We start from the raw sequence: 21,238 nt of genomic DNA, 5'->3' as shown, positions 1-21,238 counted from the left end.
CTACACTTGTGAAACATAACTTTATTTTTTTATTTTAAAAAAATTTCAGATTAATAGGGGGATACATATAATTAGGTTACATAGTTTACTTTTGTGAAGTTGAAATCTGGGCTGTAGTTGTGCCCTTCACCCAGGAAGTGTACAGTATACCCAGGCCATGTACCCGTTTGGTGAGAATTTACCCAACCCTCCCTCTAACTTGAATTTTATTGAGTTTTTCTCTCACATGAGTGAGCATGTGGTTGTTAATCTACTGGTTCCAATTTGGCATTGAGTACATGTGATGCTTGTTTTTCCATTAAAAATATGGAACACTCCCTAAATTGTCTGGGCATCCTTGTGCAGGGGCCAGGCTAACCTTCTCTGTATCATTCCAGCTTTTCATGTGAGCTGCTGAAGTGACCACAGGTGGGTTCAATCTTTTAAAAATTGATTAATGAATACTATGTAGCAATAATGATAATATAATCACAATATTAACAGTTAACAATTAGTGACTACATATGTGCCGGGTATATTTGTAAGTGCCCAACATATGTAATCCTCATATCAACACCACTGCAGGAGGCGGAATCTTGTCTCCCCGAAGATGTCCACATTCTGATTTCCAAAACTTCTAAATATGTTATTGCAAGGGGCAAAAAAGAAACTTAGTATATGCAATTAAATGAAGGACTTTAGACCAGGAGATTGCCCTTCAGGGCCTAGAATTAGCAGGATAGCATGCAACAGAAAACACCATTGTGCCTAATAAGTAAGGGCAGCTACTGTTGCCTGCTGCATGTTAGTGCATGTGTGTGTGTGTGTATGAGTGTACAACTGTGTTTACACCGTGTCTGATGAAACACATATCTCTGACTGTGGGTCTTAGTAAAAAAAAAAGGTGAAAAAGTCTGATTTAGAGAATTTGCATACCCATCTTTTCCACAGCCAGTAGGATCACCTTCCTTTGCAAACCGCTCTGACTCAACTGTCATGGACTCCTGGTCGGTTGGATTCACAGGGATCAGGAGTATTTCATCTCTGCAGGGGACAATGTGGGTCTTGTGAATTTTCTTTTCTTTCCCTCCCCTCCTCCCCTCTTCTCCTCTCTCCTCTTTCTTTCCTTCTAGCAAATGTTTACATGGAAAACACTGTGGGCTTCCCCCTTCTGCCAAGTGATTGAATATGTTGGCATCCCTAATTTTAGAGGCAGAAATGATTACCTAAAGGAGGGGCACTGATCCTTTTGCATTTCTATAGCCAGATTCATGTCTAGGAAAGCCAAGGTCTGCAATATCTTAATAACCACCTTAAAAATGCAGGAAGGAGGCCGGGCACAGTGGCTCATGCGTATAATTCTAGCACCAGGAAAGGCTGAGGTGGGAGGATTGCTTGAGGGCAGGAGTTTGAGACCAGCTTGAGCAAGAGGGAACCCTCATCTCCACGGAAAATAGAAAAATTAGCTAGGTGCAGTGGCATGCGCCTATCGTCCCAGCTCCTGGGAGGATCACTGGAGCCCAGGAGTATGAAGTTGCAATGAGCTATCATGACCCCATTGCACTTGAGCCTGAGTGACAGAGCAAGATCCTGCCTCAAAAAAATAAAATGTAGCAGGGGGCAGAAATGTGCATGGAGTTGGAAAGTTCAGAACACAGAGCAAAGTCAGTCATTATGGCACAGAGCGAGGGTGCTAAATGTGCCTGGTTATCCAGATCTGGGAGGAAGGCAGAATGCTATTGCACAGGCATCTCCAGCTAAGAGGGTGGCTGTCATGACTAGAGCCCTGAATTGAGAGGGCGGGAGGAACAGGTCAGGCCAGAAGGGGCAGGAACCCTGATGCTGGATGTGGTCCTGGGTGGGCATAGCTCTGAGGGGCCCTGCATCCGGGGACAGCAAGGTGGAGAGTGTGCTCAGGGTCCTGAGATGGAAATAAGGCTCCACCAGCAATAGGCAGGTCCACCCAGGTAAGGAGACTGTGGTCTCCCAGTAGGAGGCATCTGGGGCTGGAATGATGCTGCCAAAATTGTGATCTGTGGCCACTGGTGGTTTATGAAACGAGTTAGGGGCACACAGAAGTCTTGCTAGTTACACCTGTGACTCTGTAGGCACGAGGACACTATCCAGGGAGCAAGTGGCTTGATCCCTTCACTCACTTACTCATCCCTGTTCACTGCCAGCCCCATCAGAGGACTGGGGACTGGCGATGAGCAAACAGGCACAGTCCCTGCCCTGATGCGGCCTTCTCTCCAGTGTAGGGAGACAGATAGCAGATAAATAAAATCCATCCTGTAGCGTCTGAAAGGGATGGGGCTTCAAAGAAAAAATAAGGAAGACAATGGGTTAGAAAGTGCTGGGGTGGGTCTGAGACAGGGAAGCGGCAGCTACCGGTTTTGGCCTTGCTTTGGGCATTGCTAACTTGTGTAGCCTGTGTCACTGAGTCAGGAAGTCTCAAAAAAAGTTTCCAACTCCCCTGATCCAAACAGGATGGAGGCAAGGCAAATTCTACCGGCTAGGACCAAGATGGTGGATATACTGGCCTCAAGGCTTCATTATCCACTTTTATAAAAGTTTCTTGGAAAGTCTCCTACCCCCATCACGCCCCTGATGCCCTGACACTTCCTATTTGACCATATTTAGTTAAAAGGAGGGCATCGCCCTAATCCCAGAGAAACACCGCCCTTCCCAAGAAATAACATGGACCTTCCTCCCCTTGTTTAGCCTATAATTAAGCTGTGGCTTAAATAGTGGGGGCCAAAGGAACCAGGGAGGGGACATGTTCTCCTCAGCTGGGAGAACTAGCCTCTGCTCTGTCTGGGGAGTAGACTTCCTATAGCTTCTGAATGAAACTCACTTTCACTTCCCACTGTGGCTCACTCCTGAATTTCCGAGGACCCAGTTGGACTTCAAGTGGTTCCCAGCACAGGAGGGTCAGGTCTGTCATCAGATAAGGTGATCAGAGAACCCATCTGGTTAGGTGACATTAGAAAGGAGTCCTGAGGGTGGGGGACAGAACTACTCTCTAACAAGCAGGAAGAGCCTTCTAGGCAGAGGGAACAGCAGAGACAGCACTTATAAGGGCAAGTGTGCCTAGATGGTGCAGGAATAGCACAGGGTCCTGTGTCATTGGCAGGGAGTGAGCGAGCTGGGAGGGGCAGGTGGGACGTGGGGAGACAGTGTTAGGGTGGTGGTACACAGTGAGGTCTGCAGGGCTCCGGGGCTCCCTGTAAGTGCCTTGCTGGACATTACAAGGTCACTGGTGTGTTCTTTGGCTATCGCGATACTTCAGGTGGGAGATGACCAGGACTTGGATGGCTGCTGGGCCGTGGTGGGAAGTGATCGGATCCAAGGCATGTTCCGAGATGGAGCCAGCAGGATCCTTGATGGAGCGGATGTGGCAGGTGGAAGGGAGCACCCCAAGATGACTGGTATGGGGTCTCGGCCATAGGAAGGAGTTGCCAGTTACATGAAATTAATGTTTGTGTACAGTTCTCAAGACACAAACTGGTATAAAGTAGGTATGAGGTAGGGAGGTAAAATCACAGCATTATCCTCTCCCAACGGGGGAGCCAAGTGATAATGTCCAAAGTTGGATGAAGAAATAAAGACGTTCAAGTAAAACCCCATCATGTATGGACTGTTTCCTCTACATAAGAAGCCCCTCCAGTCAGTTCACGTCAATTAATACATCCAGTCTTCTCAATGACACCAAGAGGCAGGTGCTATTATTGGTTTATTTTGCAGATGTGGAAACAGAAGGATGAAAGAAGTGAAATAACTCATTTACCAGGAAGTATTAGTGTTTGAACTCCAAAGGTAGGCTGTTTACTTTCAGAGCAGTGAACTAGTTAGCCCCACTAACTATTAACCCCTCTAAAATAGAAAATAAAAATTATATCATTGGCAGGTTGGGAGCCTGTTGGGCAATAGCTCGTGCCTAATCTAGCCCTACAAGTTGAAAGGTAATAGTAAGATTTCCAGAGGCACCAAAAATTCCAGAACTGTGCAAAGTGGTTGACCCTTGGCATGGATGGAAGATGAGAAGGTGGGGGCAGTGGGCTGGTGCCTTTTATTTTCAGTCTGATTCATTTTAATAGAATATAAAACATCCGTTTCTTTCTCTTTCGGTGGTCTCTGAGCCAAAGTTCTATTGAACAACTGGAAGCTCTCTCTGCTCAAGATTAGATTTATAGACCAGGGAAATTTGGTCTAAAGCCAAGGAAATGAATTATCTAGATCAGTAGTTGGTAAACTTTTTTTTTTTAAAAAGGGCCAGATAGTATGAAATATTAAACGTTTTAGGTTTGCAGGCCATCCTGCCCTCAGCTCAGCCTGTTACATTGTAGTCAGTACTGAATCAATGTAACAGGCTGAGCTGGAATAGCACGGGGTCCTGTGTCATTGGCAGGGAGTGAGCGAGCTGGGAGGGTTACTATTCCCTGTTACTATTCCCTCTGCCTATTCAGCCAGAGTGTGGCTGTGTCCCTGGGAAACTTCATCTGCAAAATCAAGCAGAGGTCATACTGGGCACACAGGCAGACTTCTGAGCTAGATAATCTGAACCTGATGGTTCAGAGCCACAGATGGGTGTGCAGGTGAGCCTTCCGGAAGAAACCTGTCGGAAGGGATGGTTGGGAACGACTTCTGGGTGTTCATGCCTACTTTGACCATGAGAATGGAGACCCCACATCTGTAGCTTCTGTGTACCTACCTGAAGGACACCACCAGGCTCGACAGAAGAGCCTCAGAATGAACGAAGACAGTAGAAGTGCAATATACATTTTGCATAAGTTACCTACCTGTGCTTTGAGAAGAGTTTCTCATGGCCATAGGCACTGGGGCTCTGGTGGGTTAAAAATGTCCATGCAAACAACTTTGCTGATTCAGAAAGCCTTGCCTCTGGAAAAACAGACAGAGAACATAAAAATTACTTACAGAATGAGATGGACAAGAGAAATCAGGGGTTTGTTGTTTACATTGCAGAAACGTTCATCGTTTCACACAGCGGAAGAACTCAGAATCTTCTTTTACGAAAACTCAATTCACGCACCTTCTCCCCTAAAAGCCGCTGCAGTGTGAACTGGTCCAGCTGTGTCTTCCTCACACCCTCTAGGAGGGCAGGAGCTCCGCAGGCTCCTTCTCCATCGTATGGCCACTGTGCCCACATCAGGGCGCAGCAGGTATTAGCTGTAGGAAGGGATGGCTGATGGGCTTCTTTGTATCAAATTAATTGTTGGTTTCAGTTTTATAGGGCGAATATTTTATGAGGATATTTCAGTAGGACCAAGATCTTTTTCTTTTGTTCAGTCAGAGCTCTTTGATTAGGATGTAGATGTAGCTTTTGGGACAGAAACGTGAATTAGTTAGGGTCACACCAGGTATTGAACAAACCCTAAAATTTCAGTGGCCTGACCAACTCAAAGTTTGTTTCTTGTTCCTCTAATAGTTCAAGCAGGTGAATGTTCCTGGTTTAGGAAGGAGGTTTCCTCTGTGGTTTGGGGAGCTAGGGTCCTTCTCTCCTGTGGACCTCCCCGCCTCCTCGCCTTCAGCTTGTGGTTCCCAGACTAACTCTGGGGCATCCGTGTCTATTCTGGGTGACCCGAAGCAAAGATTCCATTGCTGCACCTGACTGTGGGGAGGCTGGTAGCTGCGGTCTCCCTGTGAATCCAGGAAGAGGAAATAGATTTGTGATCACTCAGTCTCTGCCACGTGCAAAATAACAATATGTTCACATAGAAGTTTATTCACATTGGAGGCTGAGACAGGTGGATCACTTGAGCTCAGGAATTTATGACTAGCCTGAGCAAGAGCAAGACCCCGTCATTACTAAAAATAGAAAACTAGCCGAGTGTTGTGGTGGGCACTTGTAGTCCCAGCTACTTGGGAGGCTGAGACAAGAGGATTTCCTGAGCCCAAGAGTTTGAGGTTGCTGTGGGCTATGATGACACCATGGCACTCTACTCAGGGCAACAGAGTGAGACTCCGAAAAATAAAAAAAATTTTTTAAAAAGTATTTTTTCTCTGCTGTATGATCAGAAGTGGTGGTTTAGACCCGCTGTGTGGCTCTGTGAGCAGGGCCCTCAGCTCCTCCTCTTGTTCTGCTGTCCCTAGGCTGTGACCTTTGCCAACAAACTCCAAGGTGCATCCCTACCATGCCAGCATCCAGCCAGCAGGAAGGCAGGAGGGGCTGCCTCTTATCTTCAATCTTGAAGGATAAAAGCCATAGGTTGCACCTCTCATTTCTCCTTGGGTACCTTGAGACAGAGTCTGACTATGTCACCCCACAGTAGAGCACCGCGGTGTCACAGCTCACAGCAACCTCAAATTCTTGGGCTTAAGTGATTCTCTTGTCTCAGCCTCCCAATTAACTGGGACTACAGGTGCCTGCTACAACGCCTGGCTATTTTGTTGTTGTCGCTTTTGTAGTTGCCATTGTTGTTTAGAAGGCCCTGGCCGGGTTTGAACTCACCAGCCTCGGTGTATGTGGCCGGTGCCCTAACCACTGAGTACGGGTGCCAAGCCCTCCTTGGGTACCTTTGGTTGGAACATGGTCACATGGTACACCCAGCTACAGGGGAATCAGGGAAACTCAGTCTTTAGCTTGGGAGACCAAGTACCCAGCTAAAAATCACACTCAGAGAGAAGGGGTGGATACTGGGGGACAAGAAGCAGGCTTTACCCAGCAACTAAACAGAAAGGCCCTGTGTGGGAAGAAGGGAAGAGCCAGGAGGACAACGGAGGCAGGCAGGCCACCAAGACCGGCAAATATTCTCCCAGGGCAAATATCCTCCAAAGCAAAAGGAGGATGCTGTATTACTGCAAAAAAGGAGAAAAACCTGATTCTGTGTCACACAGCAAAGATCCACAGCAGAGTTCCATGGGAACAGTGGTTCTCAGCTCTGCCTGACTCAACTGTATTTTATGATGATTATTTTATGATGACTTTCTACTATTCTGAAATGGAAATGCATGAATAATATAATAAACCCATAAACGGCAAGTCAGGAGGATGCCTTAATGTAATATAAAGGGGAAAGAAAAGGAAATCGGCTCATTATAAAATAATGCTGTATAGAAATAAAAATTCTGTAAAATATACTTATAATACATACCTGCAAAGGATTGGGCACAGCTATACCAGCCAACCTGCAGAAGCAGTCAGATGTCTGAGACTGCTGTCGACATTGAGTCTGGATCAAAGAGAAGCAGGTCACTCTGCCTAGGCAGTTAGAGGACAAAGGCACAGCGGTGTGTGTGGACATGGAGGAAAAACTAGTATATTCAACACACTTTAAAAGGTGCAACAGATACTTAGGGTTCTTCATCGGACGGAGTTGGTTTCTAGGCTTAAGAACTATTTTAAGGATCTTTGAAAAGTCATGGGACTTGGTTGTGTGGGACTGTCCTGAATGTGGAGTATCCCCGGACTTCTACTGAATAAATGCCAGTGTCTCCCAAACAAAACATAACCTGAACCCTCCTCACAAATACCCAGAATGCCCCAGGAAGGTATGATGTCCACTGTAGACTGCATTGAGGGAGAAACTGGGATTTGTAAACCCAGGGAGGCCTGACCCACGTTCTGTCATCTGCGTAGCCGGAGTGAGGACCTTGGCTGAACACGAGTCATTCTTTTATAAATACAAGGTGTTTAGGATTGAAAGCACCAGCCTCAAGGAGGGGTCCTTAAGTCCACACTCTACTTAGCCATAGCCAAGTCTCCAACTTTGTTAAATTAACCTTCATTCATTGGCTCTTGCCCCAGCAAAATCACAACACCAGGGGGTGACATGTTTCGCCATTTACGTGAAAGGGAATTACATGCTATGTACTTCTAGTCTCCTCAGCCACGGTTGTTTCCTTGGTGTCATGGGGGTATTTTTAAGCATCAAAAGAAAAAAGGGAGCACCACTAAGTCTGAAATCCTAAATCCTGTTAAACCTTAAACAAAACCCAACCCAACAGGCCCTAATGGAATAAGCTCATAAACAGAGCAGACCCCAGTCTAAGCAGTGAGCTCCTGCGGGTTCCTTTGCAAGCCCAGTTTCTTCCATCTGGACTGGGGGAGAGGGAGGTCGCCTGTTTTCTAGATATTCTCACCAGGCTGCTTGGAATGGAAGGGACCATTCTTTGATTTTTAGATTTTGTTCTCATGGTAAGTTTCCCCTTACACAACAAAATGTATTATTATTATTATTATTTTGGTTTTTGGCCGAGGCTAGGTTTGAACTCACCACCTTCAGCATATGGGACCGGCGCCCTACTCTTTGAGCCACAGGCACCGCCCAATTTATTATTATTTTTAAAATAGCTCTGGTCCTTTTGAAAGGAAAGGGAAGAAACTATTAACTAATTTATATAGTAGAGCTAGAACTAGGGATTGGAACTATTTTGTCCTCGGATGTTTAAAGCGAACATCCTGATGAATTAGGGGCTACGGTCAGGCTATCTGCTCCCTGAAATCTTTATAATCTAATCATCAGGGGACGTATTTCTGTATGAAGCAGAGCCTTTGTCTAAAGCTCTTTCTTGCAGCTCGTTACCATATCTGGAGGATAACTGCTGTGAAATTCTCAAAAACAGCCCAAAGATACAAACATCCACAGGCTCAGAATGGCCCTAATGTCCCCCAGTGGTAAATGGGTGAACAAATTGGGGTACACCCCAACTAGGCTCCTCTTCAGCAATTTCTAGCAGTGGCTGGGGGAGGCTCAAAGCCATTTTGCTGAGTGACAGAGCCCATTCTCAAAGTTACCTACTTTATTATTCCATTTATTTGACATTCTCAGAAAGGCAAAACTATAGTGACGGAAACACATCAGTCATTACCAGGGTGTGTTCAAGAAATGGCACAAGGGAATTTTTTTGAGGGTGATATAACTGATGTGGATCCTGGTTTTGGGGGGTGGTTAAATCAATCTCTTCATGTGTTAAAATTCATAGAAAATGCACACTACAAAAAGTTGATTTTCCTGTGTGATATACATTTTCATTATTAAAAAATCATCTCAAGGAGTGACATTTGTTTTTTGTTTTTTGTCTCACTCTGTCACCCTGGGGAGAGTGCCATTGCATCAGGCTAACTCACAGCAACCTCAGACTCTTGGACTTGAGCAATCCTCTTGCCTCAGCCTCCCCACTAGCTGGGACTACAGGCACCTGCAACAACGCATGGCTAGTTTTTCTGTTTTTAGTAGAAATGGACTCTTGCTCTTGCTCAGGCTGGTCTTGAACTCCTGAGCTCAAGCAATCCACCCACTTCGGCCTCCCAGCGTGCGAGGGTTACGGGTATGAGCCACTGAATCTGGCGTCAAGGAGTAGAATTTGAATTTACAGTGGGGTCTAACTCATGCATCAGCCCCCGCACTTCCACATGGCATGGGGACCGGCCTTTGTCCCCCACTGCCCCCATCTACTCTCAGTCTTCCTCTGCTCCCTTCCTACCCTCTCTGCCCCACCCAGCCAAACTCGCTGCACCACAGATTCTTTCTACATGGTGTTCCTTCCTCTCAATGCTCCTTCCCAAGGCAGTCCTGGTTTGCTTGAGACTGAGAGACTGAGAGGTGAACCAAGACTTCAGTGTTGGGAAGGTCCCTGGCAAATGTGGGCAGGTTGGCCACCCCGTGCTGGACTTGCACTCATCCTGCATTCAGATCTCTGCTCAGATGTTTCCTTCTCAAATAGCACTTCCCTGACCACATGCCTGATCCTGGACCCCTTCATTTTTCTCCCTCCTACTTGTCATGTCCTGTCGTGGTCTAGCCTGTCTGCTCTTTGTTTGAGGATCACACACACATCCAGTGACTGCCTTCTGGTAGTTAACTTTAAATACAAAAGCAAGCTGCAGAGAGTTGCATGCTGTTCATGAAGGATTTACACACATCAGCTGTCCAGTGCAACTTAACGGGGTAGGGTAACATTCACAGGCACATAGATGCAGCAAACCACAAAGCCTGTAGGATAAACACGGGGGCGGACAGGGCGGGGCCCAGGAGTATTAATCACTTGGAATGTTCCATTTGAAAGAAAAACCTCTGAAATGAATAGTTTTCTCAGGTCTGGCTGATGAGATCACAGGTGTCCATTACAGTTTTCTTTATATTTTTTCTGTAGGCTTGAAATATTTCATAACAAAAAACAATGCAGACTACAGATCTGCAGTGGAAGGAAAAGTGATCTGTTTGGGATGTCTCCTGTATAAACAAACTTTCTAGATGATGGTTGGCTTTTCATGTCCCTCTCAAAATCAGGTGACATCACATCTGAGATGTCTTCTGAGCTTCTGCCTCCTGAGAGGGAGACATAGAGATGAGCACAGCACAACCCTCACCTTCTAGGAGCTCTCAGTCCAGCACAGGCTTCAAGAAAGAAGCCAGATTCAAAGATTCACGTTTGAGGCACCAGGAGGTGATGGCTGAGCTCATGTGCTTGGGATTTGGTCCTCAGTTCATTTGGTAAAGAAAAGTTAAATGTCACTAAGGCTTTTTCAGACACCAGGAACAGTGCTGGGAAAAACGTTCCACTTCCCTGGCTTTGTAGATAGGATGGCCATTCAGTCCTGGTGAGAGGAGGGGACTTGCTTCAACCCAGGGGGGAGGAAGGGAATGCGTGGCTTGTGTCCACAGACTGGATCTTCCTGACTCCAAAGCAGACAGGCCAGGAGAGCTGGGCATGGTCTCATGTCTGCTGTGTTTGACCTCACAGGGGCAGGCCCAGGGTTGCCAGGATGTTGGGCACTGAATGCGTAGCTGGCGCCGAGTCCCTAAGCTGCTCAATTTCCTGTGCATTATTAAAATTATTAAAACACAAAATCCTGGCTCAGCTCTGTGGCTCCGCTGGTGCTAGTTGGGTCAAGTGTCCAGCAAGATGAGCGCTCACATGGGCTGCAAGGAAAAATACTCAGCAACTCCAGGGAAAAATGATGTGATCACAAAATGATGTGACCTACTTGGCACTGAGGAGATAGTGAGTGACCAAGTCATTCATTCATTCACCTGACAAGTACGGACGGAGCACCCACAGAGTGCTCAGTATGTGCTAGGCGTTTGGAAGAGAGAGGCCAATGGGACAGATGAGAGCCTTGCCCCTTTGGAGCACACCCCAAATATTTAAAATAGTGATGAGGGCTGTGAAAAAAACGCAACAGGGCACTGGGCCAGTAGAGGGTGGGCATACGGGCAGGGAGCCCCTCTGACCCCTGTCGGGGTGAATGCGGAAGAGGTGGGCATGTGAGGTCTGAGCAGAAGGAACAGCAGGTACAAGGCTGGGAGGTGGGGGCAGCCACGGGGTGTGTTTTGGGAACAGCTTATAATAAATCTGCATGTAAATATACATACCTCCTATTGTGCAGCTACGGAGGCAAAGGACCCAGCTGTGTTCTAACTGGGGACAAGAAGAACTGGATTCCTCACTTCAACTCCCTATGTGGAGGGGCCCATCCTTTCTCTCACTAGAAACTTCGGATGTGAAGAGAGCACTGGAAAGGTTTAATTTAATTAGATTGTTGAAGCTCATCAAACCATGCCATACCCACCCCCTGGGCCCTTCTCTCTCCTGCTCTTGAATCTCCTCCTTCCATTTGATCTGTTGACAGCGACAACTCACCCCTCTGATGCCAAATCCCTAAGCCTGTGGTTCTCAGCCTTCCTAATGCTGAGGCCCTTTAATATAGTTCCTGTGGGTCACGACCCACAGGTTGAGAACTGCTGCCCTAAGCCGTGCATTATTAAAATTAATAATGCAATTTCCTGTGCAGTATTAAAATTAATAAAACACGAAATCCAGGCATAGTAGTTATCTTTTTTATTGATCCATACAGAACAGAAACAGGCAAAGAAAAGAAAAAAAAAATCATATGATTTTTGGATCGTATCAGCCCAGCACTGTGAAACAAAGACCTGAGAGGTTTTCTGGTTGATGTTCTTTTGGGCACTTGGAACAATGATAATTTGAAGCAACAATTTCAGCCGCGGCTTTCCTTTATGGAGGGCACACAGGACCTTTCTGGTTCTGGGGACCTGGGGTGAGGTTAGGGGGTTGCTTATGTGCAGGACATTTGGTGTGTTAGCAAACATTTATTGAGTACTTACTGTGTACCCAGCATGGCTCTACACATTTCATAGGACTTATCCTCCAAATAGCCCGGGAAGATCGGGGATACTATGAGCCCATTTCACAGATGAGGAACATTCAGCGAGCAAACACCACTAACTGGAGTAAAGAGGCTGAGTGAGAGGGAATTCCTCCACCTGACTGCCTTTATGCAGGAACTCAACTTTTTTCCTGCCTTTGGACTAAAACCATACAATGTCTCTTTGGTTTTGGACTAGAACCGTACTTGGCTGTCGTGGGTCTCCTTGCAACTCCTGGGACTTGTCAAAGTCTGTGGTTGCACAAGCCATTTCCTTATAATAAATCTGCATGTAAATATACATACCTCCTATTGTTTCTGTTTCTTGCTGAACCCTGACTAATACAGAAGGGTGAAAACTAGGGGGTGGCCCAGTGCTGCCTGCTGCTGTGATGGGCACAGTGACGGTGGACACAGTGCATCCTTGTGTGGCCACTTGCCTAAAGAGGTTATGCACGTTTATTCTTCCTTTTAGCCTCTCACTGGTGGTTGATTTCCCTGGAAGGAGCTGCGATCACTTCACAGGGGTGGTTGCGGGGTTCTGAGGGTTCACTGTATCTCATACCCATGCTATTGACAACGAGAGCTGAGAGCCCATGTCTAGAGATGTCATCAGGGGACCAGTTGTATGGTGTGATTTGGGGGCCACGTTCCTGTCTAGGTGGCCTGTACGTTCAATTCTTTGCTATGTGTGAGCCCAGGCTACCCAGTAGGCTCTTATAAATCCACCTGCTGATTTAACTGTCTGGAGACGTTTCTGTTGTTTGCAGTGAGGAGCCCCAACTCCTAGGGGGTACAAGTGTGAGAAACGTTTAATAAATATAAGGGAGATGCACAGTGAGGCACGTGTGCTTGGCTCTGGATTTAAATGGGAGGGCAGGGCCAGCAGATGGAAGGAGATGTTGGAGAACACGGCCCAGTAAGCAGGGCTGCCTACAGCCCATCATTCTCTCGGTGTTAATCCAACAAGGACCTGCGGAGCTCCCCCGTTCTGGGCACGGTGCTCGATGCAGGGATGCAGGGATGGCCAAGGCAGGTCAGTCCTCTGTCTTCACGTAGCTGCTGTTCTAGTCGGGAGATGGCATGAGGCAGGCTAACCGCAAATGACTGATGTGGTTGCAGACTGCGGTGAGCATGATGAAGAAAATAAGGCAGGAGGGTGTACACGGAGAGGGGTGGAGGCCATGGAAGGTGGTATGGAAAGCTTCTCCGAGGTTGTGACATTTGAGCTGATCTGAAGGGTGAGACGCAGCCACCTGGGGTAAACGTCCCGGGCAGAAGGAAGAGTGCAGGCAGAAGCCAGAGGCAGGAAAGAGCTGAGCCCATCTGGAGAGCAGGAAGGAATCAATCAGGCACGGCCTTGTGGGCCAGAGTTAAGAGACTGGATTTTACGCTAAGAGCCGGGGGGGACCTTAAGGGAATGGCATGATCTGATTCTCCTTTGACAAATAGACTTTGGCTGCTGTGTGCAGGATGGATTATGAGGGGTAACCAGCCAGGGTTGTCTCCGTCATCCTGAGTGCAGAGAGAGACGATGGCAGCTTGGGTACAGGCGGGGATGGTGGAGGGAATAGAACAGAGAAGTGAGTGGGTTAAGAGTCTGCCTTGGAGGTAGAGCTGTCAGGAAGTGCTGATGGGTTAGGGTTAGGATTGGGTGGCGGCTTTGAGAGAAAGAGAGGTGCCAGACTTAGCCAAATAGTCATAGACCAGTGGTTCTCAACCTGTGGGTCACGACCCACATGAACTGTGTTAAAGGGCCGCGCCATTAGGAAGGTTGAGAACCACTGTCATAGACCATCACAGGGAGAATCCATTACCACCGCTAAGAACTTTAGAGTTCAAAAAGCCCTGTCATGTCTATTCTCATTTAATCATAGAAAGTTCACATGCAAGAGGGTTTAGAGTCACCTAGTCCAACTTCTTAATATGATGGAGGAGGAAACTGACGCCAAAGCTCAAGGTGACCCAGAAGAGTTACAGACAACAGATCAGAATCCAGGTCTTCTGAAATCCAAATCCGTGCTCTGCAAACTGTGGGATTTGGTTAGGAAGACTCTTCCCATCCGTGAGTTTCTTTTTCTTATTATCTGGACAGTGAGGTGCTGCCACCCATCTTAGGGAATGCTCCTGGGACCACCCTCTCTGGCCCAAGCACCCCCCTGTCCTTTGAAAGCTCAGATGGCTCCTCCATCAAGAACCCGGCTCTCTCCATCCTGGGCAGAACCCAGCTCCATCCTCTCTGACTTAAACATGTACATATCTTCCACCCAGCAAAGCCTGGATTTAGGAACGTATCCCATGGAAACTAAAGCTCTGCAGTGCAAGAAATGTGTTCAAAGATGTTTATTCGAGAGTTGATCATTGTTAGTTGTTTATGGTAGAATCTGGAAGCAGCCTGGATGTCCATCACCAGGGGAGGGGGCAAAGTCACACTCTGGAATGCTAGACTGTCATTTGACAATACTGAACTGGGGCTGGGTGCAGTAGCTCATGCCTGTAATCCCAGCCCTTTGGGAGGCTAAGGTGGAAGGATTGCTTGAGCTCAGGAGTTTGAGACCAGCTGGGCAAGAGTGAGACCCCTGGTCTACACTAAAAATAGAAAAATTAGCAGGGCATTGTGGCGGGAATCTGGAGTCCCAGCTACTTGGGAGGTTGAGGCAGGCAGATCATTTGAACCCAGGAGTTTGAAGTTGCTATGAGCTAGGCTGACATCGTGGCATTTACCCAGGGGACAGAGAGAAACACTGTCTCAGCGAACAAACAAACAAACAAATAAAAAAAATTACTGAGTTGGATTCTTATCTATTGATCAGGAAGGACGATGTCCATGCTATAGGAGAGCACAGTGAGGCATCTTCATATAGTCAAAGTGCATTCGGGGCAGGAAACCCGAATCCTTTTAAAGAGAGGCCAGAACCCCTCTGCCGGCGCACATCTGTCTGTGTGTGGGTCTGTGAGAGTGCAGAAAGCTATGGAAGGAGGCTCATCTGGCTGTTCACACGGGGAGTGGGGTGGGGGGAAGAGGAGACAGAGGGGGAGTGGATATTGGAGCAGAATTGAAAGGGAAGCAAGGCAGGATGCTGGGAGGAAGTCTGGACAATCAGAGTCGGCCTGGATGAGCAAACTGACCACGTGCACAGAACGCAGGGGGCTGAGGAGGCATGGCCAGGCTGGGCATTTGTATCTTGGTGATAAGAATAATACACAAGTAAACAAATACACTGATAAAGAGAGAAGGGCCCCTTGGTGGAAACCCTCAAGACCTGCACAGAAGGCACAGCTGGCTTTGAGGGGTTTCCCCAGAGATAAGAGGTACAACTGGAAACAAATGTGTGGGCAGCCCCCAGACGCCGGGAGGCTGATTCGCTCCGCAGGGTCTGAGGACTCTGCTCCTCTTCACCAGGGTGGGGGCAGCAGGTGGAGGAGGCTGCAGCAGCCCAAATGCTCTGGATTGTCTGCCTCAGCCCGGGCAGGCTGGAGGGCTGGAGGGAAAGACCACAGGGAGGAGGAGCTGCAGGGGGTGGGGGCAACAGCAGGTTCAGCCTCTGTGAATGTATGTGGCTGTCCGAGGGCCGAGTGGTTCTCAAGGTGGGTGTTGCCCCGAGAGGTGACGAGGGTGCACATTGATGGGGGTATGTGTGTCATTGGCATTTGGAGTGAAAACCGGGGATAGAAGCTGGCCACACACATCGGTCAGTTCCATTCCGTGCAGAATTGTCTTATATCTTGCACTAGTGTCAAATGTCCCCTTGGATGTTCACAAACATCTGAGCCCCAAATGGAAAGTCCAGTTTACATGGTGACAATGATAATTTTTTCTCCACTGTTTCAATAGTCTCCGAGTTTCCTGGGAAGCTTGCATTTGTGTTGTTGAGAAGTTTACCCACAGTGGTTTACCACCTTGAACATCATGTCCCTCGCAGCAAAGTGTCCCACAACATTTGAGGTGGCACCTGGAAATGTTTGTCACCTCCTGCATTTACAACATCATCAATTCTTTAGTGCACTGTGTTAGAGCATCTGTACCTGGAAATTTGCATTATTTTATTGCCACTTACTTTACCTGTGTTACTTTTTTCACATTTCTCTTTTTATATTATAGTGAGGGCAGTACATTGAATTTTTTAAAAGCCATGTAGGTAGGTTATCTTATCTCTGAATTATATCTCAAGACACTAATGCGGAAATTATAAAATATTTGTTTAAAAAAGAGGGACGGAGGGAGGGGGCTGGGGCCTTGGTGTGTGTCATACTTTATGGGAGCAAGACATGATTGCAAGAGGGACTTTGCCTAACAATTGCAATCAATGTAACCTGGCTTATTGTACCCTCAATGAATCCCCAACAATAAAAAAAAAAAAAAAGATGGTATTGGTTCTGATCGAAGGGAGGGCCACATTTCTAAAACTCAGCAACATCTTCTCTTTCCCCTGGGAAACTGCGGCCTCATTTAGAGAGGCTTTTGAGCTTTTTTGTTAAATTGAGACAGATTTTTTACTGTGTAAGAGGATCTTTTCTTTCCTTCTTACCCATCGAGTTCTCCTTTGCCAAGATTCCTCTTAATGAGTTTGCTGGAGACCAGTGTGATTTTGATCATTGCAACCTTGGGCCGTATAAATTCTCCTGAAATTATCCCTACCCATGTGAGAAGGACTGTCTGGCTTCAATTTGCTGTAGACAGGACTGGGGCTTCTGCCAAATTTAGGCCACTGCCTGGTGGGCAAATAATTTGTCCCTCCGTAGGAGACAGATCAATAACCAACAAACAAACACATTAAAAAGAAGAAAGGCAGAATGCTCAGTCATGCAAATCAGGATGGAAGACAGAGAGCAAAGAAAAGGACCTCATTCGCATTCTGCAACTTCAGCAGGGCCCTGGCCCTTCCAGCCATTTCTATGAAAACACTCGGCCCAGAGCAGCCAACACCCTGGCACATTTATAAAGGTTTGTCCCCGTGGGAGTAAACACCACCCGTTCCCAGGACACCAAGAAGCAGAAAATTAACCCGAGGTTAACTGGGCCATTGGCTGTGGCACAATGTGGGGCATCCTGGATGTAATTTAGTTTCCTTCAACCGGAGGCTCAAACGGAGTGACCGGTTCTCATAGCAGGGACAGTGATTTAGTGGTATGTGGGGGGTCTCTTGGATACCAGGCCCCGAGCTGTCATTATGATTCATGGAGCCTCTGACATCACTCGATGTTTTGTGATGCAAAGTTACATGTTGTCCGAACACACAAGGGAGCCAGTGACTGTGTGTGGCTGTGACGCACGTGACTGCAGAATGGGACACACAGATGCACCTGCGCACAGGACTGAATGACTCACTGGGTGAGATGCTATCTGTCCCTGAGAGCTGGAGTCGCGTCACTGTCTCTAAAGAGTGTGTTGTGACAGGAAGCTGTTCTTTGCCTGCGTGGCTATTTGGGGGGCCGCAGGAATAAAGTTAAACAGACCTGAGTGTTATTACTATGCATTGTGCTTAGTCACGCACATGTTTTGCCTTTACCGCTTTTATTTGGAGAGTAAGAAAATCAAAGAGTTGGAGGAAAGGAGCCTCAAAGCAAAATAGCTGGGTTTCATGTGGGCAAAACCAGAAGGAACTCAAAGGGGAGGGAAGCCCCCTGGGCATGCCACCTGCCCTGCACAGGGAGGCCACCACCAGTTTTCAGGGAGGATGGAGGCAGGAGTGATGTGGGGTGGAAACACAATTTAGGGTTTAACTTTGGTCTCTCATATTTCCTTGGCCTGTCAGGACTGAGGCTCTTCTCTCCTCCTTCTGTGAAACCTCCCCTACCCTCCTGCCTCCTAGGGTTAGAACACCTGTCCCCACCTCCTGCCCCCTTTCTACCTCTGGTCCTCTGAGCCCCCGCAGTCCCTGCTCTAGGGGAGGGACCAGCCCATAGCTCATGGCCATGAGTCCTCAAAGTATCCTGCTGTTCCCTCCCTGCCCCCTCCCTGGTCTTGTTCACGGCCTCTGATTATGGATAGATGCACCAGATAGGACCCTCGTTGTGATCTGCAGGAGCCCCACCTGCTCTCCAGGGATTAGGGAGCCTGAGTGGTTACTAAGGGTCCAGGCAGTGGCCCATCTGGCCTGAATGCCAGGGACCACCCCTCAAAGATGGGGGCACATTTGTAACGGATGCTGCATGCTCTGATGAACACGGGGTCCACAAGGGACAAGACCTAGTGGCCCTGAGTCAGACAGAAGCCAAGCTGCCCTCGGTGGGTGGGGGACAGTGACCTGAAGGACCAATACAGCCTTAACCAGGGGAGGGGCACTGCAAAGGAAGCGCAGGGCTTGGCCCCTCTCTGCTCCCTGGGTTCCCGGAGAACGAGCACTCTGGGGCACCTTGGACCTTGCAGTGGGTCGGGCTCCTTGGTGTTCCAGATAACTGGGACCAGGAGAGGCGGGAGAGTCTACACCAGCCAGAGGGTTGCTGTTCTCAAGGCCTCAGATGATCGATAGGCATTTTGGGCAGTACGGATGCCAGAATTTCTCTATAGCTGGGGCTTAGGGGGGCAGTTCTGTTAGAGGGGTCCCTGAGGGTCATGGAAGCTGTCTTTGTAGCACCAGTACCCTTGCTGGGCATGGATTCCGGGCTTACCTGGGGTGACTTGGGAAGGAAAACAAGAATCACAGTTAAGTCTAAAACCTCACCCAGCACCCTCTCAGCCCCTGCCTGGCTGCAGGAACCCAGGCTCCTTTGAGCACGAGGAAGAACTTTCTAAGTGAGCTCTCCAAGCGGCGGAGTAATTAAGTGAGCTCGCCATCACTTGGAGTAAATAAGAGGTGGATGATGCCTGGTGGGAGGTTAGGAGGAAATTCCTGCATCACCTGAGTGACTAGAAGGGAGGACTCTGAAGTCCTTTCAGCCTGAGTCATGATGCTTTTGCAGTGCTATGCTCTGTAAGATGGCACTGTTCTGCGCCTACCACACCCCACAAGGCTTAGCGCAATGCACGGCTTAACACAGCCACTTGGTAGGGTGGAAATACAGAGCAGTATTTCCATGTTGCTCCATTTGTCCCATCAGACCCCACTGTTGATGGTGATCTGTGGGGAGGGGGGCTTCTGGGGGATAGGCGTTGGGAGCCCCAGAGCCGGACCACCCAGTCACATACTTCCAGGCCACTGGCACGTTTGTGTGGAGCACGCATTACCTTCAGGTTTTTTTTCAACTATATAAACTATATAACTAATAGACACACGCTTTTAAAAATCATAGAGAAAAGCACGACAAAAACTGAAAAGTGAAATTCTTCCTCTCCCCTGGGCATTTTCTTCTCTCATAACTTCTGCTATACTTAGACTTCCTGGTGGCTCTTGCCAACAAGCTAGATGGTGTGTTCACGCAGCCTATTTCCAGCGTCGTCATCTCTAGATAACATACTTGGGCTCTCTCGTGATGAAAAAGGGACATTTTAGCTCCTTTGTGGCAGCTCACCTATGCTTTGCTATCCTGAGATGTTCGAAGTGCTTTTTTCTTTTAAATTCTTCTGTCGGTCAACTTGACAACTTTAATAATAACGTGAGCCTCTCTTACCCCTCCACGCAGGCAAAACCTGGGTATTGCACACCCATGGCACTTCAGGAGGCCACACGATGCCATTCTCCATCTTTCCTTGAAATCCTTCCTCCCTGTTCCCCTGTCCCTCGTCTCCACTCCTGACCAGGGCCTGTTATACTGTTACTTTCTGTCATCACACTTTATGAAAGTCACCTCCTGGTTCACAGCCATATGGGGTTTTCTGGGCTTTGAGCATAAGGGGGATTTCTGCCCAGGGAGAAGCAGCAAATGTTTGTTCCAGCACTGGGGTTTTCTGGGCGTGGGGGCCCTTCCCGGGTCTCCTCTCAGACTAGGAGCCTTGTGAAGACTGGGGCTGTATCTGTCCCGGTCACTCTTCTGTTTTTAGCAGCAGCCTGGCACTTGGTAGCTGCTCCCTGACTATCTGATGCACGAGTGCCTGGAGATGGACATGGTTTTGAAGAGTAAGGACACTCACATTCCACTATTGTGACCCGCAAAAGCGATTTCATTTGGCCCAGTTTAATGGCCATAAAGCCTGGAGCACAGAACTTGGCCCCTGGGAGGCCCCTGATCAACGCTGACTCTCCTCCTTCTCACCTTAACCGTGTATTCTACCTGCGGCTTCAGGATCGGTTTGGACATAAATGCGCTGGCCTCAGAGAGCTGCTAGGATCTGACAGTCTTCCTCCGACAAGTGGCAAAAGCATCACACGAACTGTTCACAGAAATGACTTTGGGGGTGGCCAGCAGAGAGGGCAGGGAGCAGGGCGAGGGAGGGGCTGAGGGATTCACCCAGCACCTGCCCTCCTTGGGCCAGGTCTCATGGCAGGGCTTCCAGAACTGTCTGGTGTCCTTATTAAAGTGGCCACGCCGAGACTGGGGTCTCATTCACCCCCATGCAGAGGGAAGTGATAAATACACTCAGAGGCTGTGAGTGACTCCAGGCAGTGCTGGCCTCCGCTTGTGGGGACACCATGCAGGATGAGACCCAGGAGCGATCCTTTCTCTGTGTAATGGGTGATTTTGCAGGAAGAACACTCCAAGCCCTGAGCCCAATTCTATCTTCCTCAAAGAAAGGGAAGAGGAGATGAGAATGGGGAATGAGCCGGCCATGCAGGATGGAGGCTGGTGGCTCCCGTGGGACCTGCACTGGGATCTCATGGGGCTGCTTCTGTGACATACTCTCAGCTCTCCACGCTCCTTGAGTCTGAGGCTGCTGCCAGCGCACCCCCCTCCCCCCATTAGGTGTTGGGGGTGAAGTGGAAGCCCTGGGGAAGGAAAGAAACATTCTCTAGCCTGGCCGCCAGGCAGGCCACCATGCTGGTTGAGCTCCTCCTCCTCTCAGGCTGTCTGCAAAATGCAAATGGAATCAGAAACTGGACATGATTTTTCCTGATTACTGGTGCAGCACACCAGCGGAGCTGCCCTCTCCTCCAGACGTTGAGTGAGACCTCCTGCTGAGGGCCCCCTGCTGGCCTGCCTCCCTCCCTCCTGTGACTGCTCCTGCAGCAGCTTTCTGTGCTCTGCCCAGCCCTGCTCCAGGCACGGTCATGCTCCCATCCAGGCTCCCACCTCCCACCCCAACATCCATGT

General features: G+C 48.4%; 1 non-coding gene across 1 annotated transcript; it reads right to left on the bottom strand.

The window, feature by feature from the left end:
- Positions 1-300: 300 nt before the first annotated feature.
- LOC128574324 (U6 spliceosomal RNA) lies at positions 301-404 on the bottom strand. Its single transcript, XR_008376701.1, has one exon. It is a non-coding gene; the product is annotated as a U6 spliceosomal RNA (small nuclear RNA).
- Between the last annotated feature and the right edge of the window lie 20,834 nt (positions 405-21,238).

The sequence above is a fragment of the Nycticebus coucang genome, chromosome 21 (genome assembly GCF_027406575.1).
Source record: "Nycticebus coucang isolate mNycCou1 chromosome 21, mNycCou1.pri, whole genome shotgun sequence".
NCBI classification, from domain to species: Eukaryota; Metazoa; Chordata; class Mammalia; order Primates; family Lorisidae; genus Nycticebus; species Nycticebus coucang.
Note: the sequence above shows the minus strand (reverse complement) of the source record. Positions and strands in the feature narration are given on the sequence as shown.